The sequence below is a fragment of the Triticum dicoccoides genome, chromosome 2B, assembly GCF_002162155.2.
Source record: "Triticum dicoccoides isolate Atlit2015 ecotype Zavitan chromosome 2B, WEW_v2.0, whole genome shotgun sequence".
Classification (NCBI taxonomy): domain Eukaryota; kingdom Viridiplantae; phylum Streptophyta; class Magnoliopsida; order Poales; family Poaceae; genus Triticum; species Triticum dicoccoides.
Window position 1 is genome coordinate 499319142 of NC_041383.1, and position 8308 is coordinate 499327449.

The window sequence follows — 8308 nt, forward strand, 5'->3', positions numbered from 1 at the left end:
GCCAGATCCGGGCAGGAGCGCCCGGATCCGTCCGTCTCCCTCACCGCCGGCCCGCTCGTCGCCGGAGCCGGCAACAGCCGCCGCCGCCGCCATGATTCTGCTCGGGGTCGGGCGCCTCGCTCGTCCCCGTCGCGCCCCACATGGGCCGCCTCTGCCAACCGGCCTGCCAGGCCTCTCCCTTCACTCTGGGCCGAAGCCCACGTGGTGAGCGCCCGCTATACCCCGCTCAGTGCAACGTTTAGCTATGCAACGCCCATCTGTTTTTTTTTTCAAAAACTGCTAAGTCCCTGTTTTTTGCAATAATCATGCCATGTTTGACCTGTTGTATCTCTGCATCCGTAGCTCCGCTTTGGGCGTGTAATATGTCAAATTGTTCGCCTCGACGAGTACATGATTTCAATCCATTGCGTCATATTCATTTGAGCTCGTCTTGATGCCTGAATCATCGTTGTAACAGTGCTTCATAATGTTTTCTGTTGTCTGTTATCAGAACGAGCTCTTTTGTCATTTTTGCCATGATTGATGTGTGCATCCTATTAGGTTGATGTCTACGTGTGATTTGATCTATGCTATGTCTTCTTTACAGAGATGCTTACCATGTATTTTTGTGATTAATGTGGTGACTAGCACAAGCATGCAAACTAGGCATTGTGATGTTGCTGATTTTAGTCCCTGTTCTGCTGTTATTTTGATGACATGTAAACTTGATGCTACAGAGAGATCCATGCATATTTTGAGATACTTCAGTAAGGGTGTTTTGAACATGTGGTTATTGTCTATCCATTCATGCCCTTTGTTGCAATTATGGAGTAGTCTAGCATGTCATTTGAGTGCTCTACTTTTGCTTCAAAATGTTTCCTGGCAGATTGTTTACATGTTATTCAATTTGGCCAAGGTTGCTATAGTTGATCCTTGCATGCTATGGACTTGTTCTTGCCTTGGTTGGTTACACAAACATGTCTTATTGATGATGCTATGCTTATCTTGTCATGCAATGACTTGTGGTGGGTGAATCGAGCTTGTTAAGTAGTGTACATGATGTTGCTGTTTTGCTAGGCTGAATCTGTTATTTCGTGATGCTATATAAACATGTTGCTACTAATCATTCTATGCATAATATGGAGATGCCCAATAAATATGTTTTGTTCTACATGTCATGCTCTTTCCATCCATGCCCCTGGTTGCATTTATAGGTTGTTGTAGCTTGTTCATATCTTTCTCCAAAGTTGCTTCATAATGTTGCTGTCAGTCTGTTAACATTAAGTTCACTTGTTCCCATGTGTTTTGCTAGTGTTCCATGCACCCTATGAACTTGCTATTGCCATGCTTAGCTTCACAAACATGTCTTCTTACTGTTGGGTGCCTTGCCATGCCATGTATTGCTCTGTAGTGAGTAGTACAAGCTCATCTACATGCCTTCATAATTCTGTTCCTGCCATGTTTGAATCTGTATTATGACTTGCTATGTTTATGTGGGTGCCATCATATTTTCTGATCCTTTTTGGCTTATGGTCAGTGAAGGACTTTTGATCTATGCATTTAGTAGTATCATGCCATGCCTTTGTTTGCCATTATAAGTTCCTGTAACATGTTGTTTGATAGCTTTAAACATTGCATCGTGATGTTATTTTCTGCAAAGTCTGAAATTGTTATAACTTGCAATCTTACCATGTGTGTTTGAGCATGTTCTAGTGATTTCTGGAGATAGCTCAGTGTTCATGTTTTGTAATGCTTTACCTGTACATCATTTCCATGCCTTTTGTTCTCATGTTGGGGTGCTGTAGTATATTTTTTTGATGCTTGCAATATGCCTAGTTGCTGTTTTGGACAGCTTGTCCTTTAAACTTGTATAGAGTGTGTGTGTTGCACCGTTGCTCCGTTTTGAGTGTGCTCTCTATGAAACTTGCTTAGAATTGCATGTAGTTTCATATTATCATGTTGCATCCTTGTTTTGAGGCGCTTGCTTGATGTTTGTATGCATTTTGCATCAATGCCATGTTTAGCTTGTTTTCCTCATATCTTCTAGGCCGTAACTCCGAACTAGATGAACTTTATATGTAACTTCACTAGAATCTCGTGTAGATCATCCTTGTGCATCTTAACTTGATGTTTAACAACTTGAACATAAGGTTTATTCAGATCTGGACCAATTTCGAAATTTGCATATGAGGACTTACCGGAATTATTATATGTTGTTCCCGGCCTCATTTAAACTTGCCTTGATGTGTTGCTCTTGTTTGCCTCATCTCTTGCCATGAGTAGCTTCGTGTAGCTTTGTCATGCATCATGCTTGTTGTGCATCATGTCTTGTTCATATGTGGTGTGTTTACTATGTTGTGTGCTTCTTCTCGATAGTTCCCGTTTCATTGCGATCGTGAGGATTCGTTCGTCTATGCTTGGTTCGGCTTCATCCATTCGTCTTCTTCATGGACTCGTTCTTCTTCCTAGCGGGATTTCAGGCAAGCTGACCGCTACCCTGGATCTCACTACTATCATTGCTATGCTAGTTTCTTCGTTCTATCGCTTTGTTGCGCTACCTATCACCTATCTTTTGCTTATCAAGCCTCCCATATTGCCATGAACCTCTAACCTTTGACACCTTTCCTATGCAAACCGTTGTTTGGCTATGTTACCGCTTTTGCTCAGCCCCTCTTATAGCGTTGCTAGTTGCAGGTGAAGTTGAAGATTTCTCCATGGTGGACAGGATTTTGGTTGGGATATCACAAAATCTCTTATATTATTAATGCATCTATATACTTGGTAAAGGGTGGAAGACTCGGCCTTTTGCCTAGTGTTTTGTTCCACTCTTGCCACCCTAGTTTCCGTCATACCGGTGTTATGTTCCAGGATTTTGCGTTCCTTACGCGGTCGGGTGATTTATGGGACCCCCTTGACAGTTCACTTTGAATAAAACTCCTCTAGCAAGGCCCAACCTTGTTTTTACCATTTGCCTCACCACCACCTACCTTTCCCTTGGATCGGCCAACCCAAGGGTCATCTTTATTTTAGCCCCCCCCGGGCCAGTGCTTGTCTAAGTGTTGGTCCAAACTAAGCTGCCTGCGGGGCCACCTTGGGGCAACTTGAGGGTTGGTTTTACTCGTAGCTAGTCTCATCCGGTGTTGCCCTGAGAACGAGATATGTGCAGCTCCTATCGGGATTTGTCGGCGCATCGGGCGGCTTTGCTGGTCTTGTTTTACCATTGTCGAAATGTCTTGTAAACCGGGATTCCGAGTCTGATCGGGTCTTCCTGGGAGAAGGTCTATTCCTTCGTTAATCGCAAGAGCTTGTCATGGGCTAAGTTGGGACACCCCTGCAGGGTATAATCTTTCGAGAGTCGTGCCTGCGGTTATAGGCAGATGGGAATTTGTTAATGTTCGTTTGTAGATAACTTGACACCAGATCCGAATTAAAACGCATCAACCGTGTGTGTAGCCGTGATGGTCTCTTTTCGGCGGAGTCCGGGAAGTGAACACGGTTTCTGGGTTATGTTTGACGTAAGTAGGAGTTCAGGATCACTTCTTGATCATTGCTAGTTAACGACCGTTCCGCTTGTTTTCTCTTCTCGCTCTTATTTGCGTATGTTAGCCACCATATATGCTTAGTCGCTGCTGCAGCCTCACCACTTTACCCCTTCCTTTCCCCTTAAGCTTTGCTAGTCTTGATACCCATGGTAATGGGATTGCTGAGTCCTCGTGGCTCACAGATTACTACAACAACAATTGAAGGTACAGGTTATGCCATGATCATGACGCGAGAGCGATGCTTGCTTGCGTTGAGTTCTTCTTCTGCTTCTTCGATCAGGGGATAGGTTCCAGGTCGGCAGCCTGGGCTAGCAGGGTGGATGTCGTTTGAGTTTATTTTTATGTTTCATTCATAGTCGGATGTTGCTGTTATGTATTGTGATGTTGTATTCGTGTGGCATTGTATGCCTTATGTATGTATCCCCATCTATTATGTAATGTTGATGTAATGATATCCACCTTGCAAAAGCGTTTCAATATGCGGGTCTATCCTTGGTGGGACCTTCGAGTTCCTTTTGGATAGGGTCGCATATTGGGCGTGACAAGTTGGTATCAGAGCCTCGACCGACCCTAGGAGCCCCCTTGTTTGTTGGTCGTTGTTGAGTCTAGAAGAAAACTGTTTTCTGAGTCTAGTTATATCGAAGAGTAGGAATTCTTTTTACTCCTCATCCCCTTCGTCGCTCTGGTAAGGAATCTTGACGTAGGTGTTTTGAATTGCTTCTCTTCCCCTTCAAATTTTCTTTAGGATCACGCAGTTGGTTTTCCGATCGTTGTCCCTCAGCTCTTTTCATCCGGTGCATTTCTCGTCAAGTCGACTCGAGCCTCTTCATCTTTGAGTTCAATCCTCAGTTATTTTCTTTCCCACCCGCCCTCCCTGTTCTTCTTCTCGGAACCGGAGTCCGTAATCGAGTATCCATCCTACTCGTGCGAAGTCTTTGCTTTCTTTCCTTAATGAATTCAACCGGTGTTTCTCTTCAAGTTAGTCGTCAATTTCCCCTGCCAAGTTGCATTTGTTTTTCCCGCCCTCCCACCCTTTTTCTTCCCGGAGTCTGTCTCTCTCTCGACCATCTACCTCATTCGTGTGGAGTCTCTTCAGTCTTCCCGCAATTATTTCAATCGGTGAATTCTCGTCTCGATTCTCGTCATTCTTCATCCCTTTTCTTTTTTCTGGTGTATTCAATTCATGTTTTTCGGTGTTGATCGTATTCTTTCCCTCGGATCAAGTGTTCTCCTTGCTCGTTCTCCTCTCGCCAGTTTATCCTTCCGGAGTGTTCAAGACATCTCAGGAGATTCGTCTGTGTTTCAATTAATTCGAGGTTGTCACCTCATTCAAATATTTCAATTGTCCCGGTGCATCATCTATCTGCTCAACAAACCTTTCCAACGGTGTTTTCTTTTCAGTGGGCCCTAACCCACAGGTCTTTTTCCAGGATCTTACCTGACTCTTCTAATTCCCCCGGAGTTATTCTCAATTGTTTTAAAGTGTGACGTAAGAATGGATTTCATCAGTCAGATGCCATCTCCAAGATCGTTTTCAAATTCTTTTATTGTTGGCTCAACCTTTTCGGTTTTTCATTCTCCTGGAGTATCTCAGCATTTTTGGTGGTGTTTCTCGTCGTCATTTGAAGATCGAAGAAGAGTTCTGTCAGGACCCCGACTCAATGCCACACCGATCTAGCATGTAACACATCATATCACTTTGCGGCCTCACGCACGGTATTCCCACGGGTGCCACCTTACCTGGCCCGGGACCGTTTGCGCCTTTTGGCTCACGTATATGATAGTGCCGCTAGCATCCATATGACAAAGAACCCGGGCTGACATGGCTAGCCGTGAACCCAAAGTGGCACTAACTTACAGGGACAGGCATACATGACCCAGCATCGAACGTGTCGGTCATCAGCGAGTGAATCCAGGCTGTTGCACTGGGCTAGCAGGACTCCGGTAAACTGGGCTGTAGCGGGCTAACAGGACTCCGGAATTCATCGCGTGACATTTCCCCGAGGGGACAGACACAGGAACAAAGAAGGACACATGCCGGCCAGCCTAAGTGTTCCGGAGCAGTAGCAAGCTACCATGGCTCAGTGGAAACACTAGGAGACATTTCCCGGTAAGAGAGGCTACTAAGGATAAACAACTAGATAGTCAGATCCCACACATACCAAGCATTTCAATAACATACACACAATATGCCCGATATGTGCAAATACAACATGGCGTCACAACATGACTCGACAACTCAAGTATTTTATTCAATAGGCTCCGAGGAGCGAGATATTACAATCATGGGTCTCATGACCCAACATTCAGAGCAAACAAGTCAAGCACAAGCGGAAGCTTATCATGTCTGAGTACAGACATCTACAAAAGAAAAAGGCTGAGAAGCCTGACTGTCTATCAGATCCTGCCGAGGGCACAAGATCGTAGCTGAGGTAACAAGCTAAACGTCGAAGTCCACGCGGTACTAGTAGCGAGACTGAAGTCTCTCTGCAAAAACATAAATTAAGCAACGTGAGTACAAATGTACCCAGCAAGACTTACATCAGATCTAACTACATATGCATCATTATCAACAAGGGGATGGTGGGGTTTAACTGTAGCAAGCCAGCTTTGACTCGGTGGCTATCCTGAACTACGACTGCAAGTAACTCTTTTGAGGTGGCGCACACGAGTCCACATATTCACCATATCAATACACCACTATGGATCCGCTCCCATCTCCCTACGAGAACGCCATCCATAGCACTCACGCTTATCTTGCGTATTTTAGAGTATCCACTTTCACTTGTCTATGAACTGTACAGGCAACCCAGAAGTCCTTTACCATGGACACAGCTATTCGAATAGATCATATTAACCCTGCAGGGGTGTACTTCTTCACACACGCTCTCACCACTTACCGCCCTCTACACGTCATGTACCTCGGCAACCTTCAAGCGGAAGCCGGGCGAGGGAGTCGGCCACGACCTGACTAACCATACAAGTCTCTCGTCCAGGTTTATCGCCTATTCGGGTTCCATCTGCAAGGAGATCCGGCCGGGGTGTCGCTCACGGCCCCAAACGATGTGAGCAGGGTTCCCAAGCCCACCATCCGGGTGCCACTTGGTACACCGTGCCACTGTGCCTAATCTGTCCCAAGCCCACCTGTACCGGGTGCCACCTGGTAGACTACTAACACTACCTACAAACACCAGAAACTAGTTGCAACTCCTGGACAGAGATCATGTTGATTAATAAGTCGAGAGGGGTCGAGTTACCGGAACCCAATGTGTGGTAGTAACTGGTCATGGATCACAAACACATAACTCAGTTCCTGAGGACGGCTGCAATGAGACAACCTACCATGTACTCCTACATGGCCTCTCACCGCTACCTTTACCAAATCGTGTTCACACACTTAGCTCTCAACAGCAGGACATGTTCACACACCTCTGATTCATCCCCGATGAATCAGACCTGACTCAACTCTAAGCAGTAGCAGGCATGACAAATAAGCATGAATGAGTAGGCACATCAGGGCTCAAACAATTCCTACTCATGCTAGTGGGTTTCATCTATTTACTGTGGCAATGACAGGTCATGCAGAGGATAAAGGGGTTCAGCTACCGCAACAAGTAACAGATGAATCGTTGTTGTCCTAATGCAGTAAAAGAGAGCAGGAGCGAGAGAGTGGGATTGTATCGGAATGAACAAGGGGGTTTTGCTTGCCTGGCACTTCTGAAGATAGTATAGTTCTTCATCGGTGTCATCGATCACATCGTCGGTACACGTCTACTGAGAGGGGACAAACACCGGCAACAGAGAAAGAACACAATCAATGCAATGCAACAATATGATGCATGAATGTGACATGGCAATATGATGTGGTTTGAGCTAATGCAACTAGCAGCAAGTTAAATGGAGTTGGTTTGAATCCAAGATTCAAATTCAAACTCCATATGTGAGGGTTTAAATGCCATTATATGATTTGTGCTAAACAGCAGCTATAAGTTGTTCTAACATGCATGAAAATGGTACAGATGGATAGATTGGATTTTTCTGGTCATTTTTCATATATAATTTGTTTCATTTGGAGTTACGATTGATTTTATATGATTTTTAGAAGTTTATACTATTTTCTGAAATTTCCTGGATTATCTTTATTCCAGAAAAAGATTAATTGCGTCAGCATGACGTAGGCGTGACGTCAGCAGGTCAAAGGCACCAGCCCAGGTCAAACCTGACGGCTGGGACCCACATGTCAGTGTCTAACTAATTAACCTGAGTTAATTAGCTCTAAACTAATACTAAACTAAACCAGTTAAGGCCCTGGTCCCACATGTCAGTATTAACAGGGCTAATTATGTTTAGTTAGCACTTAACCTAATTAGCAGAGGCACGGGCCCACCTGTCAGTGACCCTGGGAAAGTCAAACAGGGTCAAATCCCGGGTTAGTGGGGTCAAACCCCTGGTCAGCAGGGTCAATCCCGCCGGCGACTCGACGCCGGCGAGGCCCGAGACGGTGGCGGTCGTCGGAAACGCGCTACGGGGCACGGGCGAGGCCATTCTTGGGCTTGTTGGAGAGCTCTAGCAGGCGCGCATCTAGTGGTGGTGGAGGCCGAGTCTATCGTGGCCGGAGCCAACGACGGCGAGCTCCAAGGCGGCGGCCGGAGTTCGGCCATGTGCGGGGTTGGGGCTGTGGCGTGCAAACGCAGAAGCTGAGGCGCTAGCGAGGCACTACGCGATGCGGCGGGCATGTTGGTTAGCACGGGATGACCAAATGGTCACCGGAGCTGCGTTGACGGCGA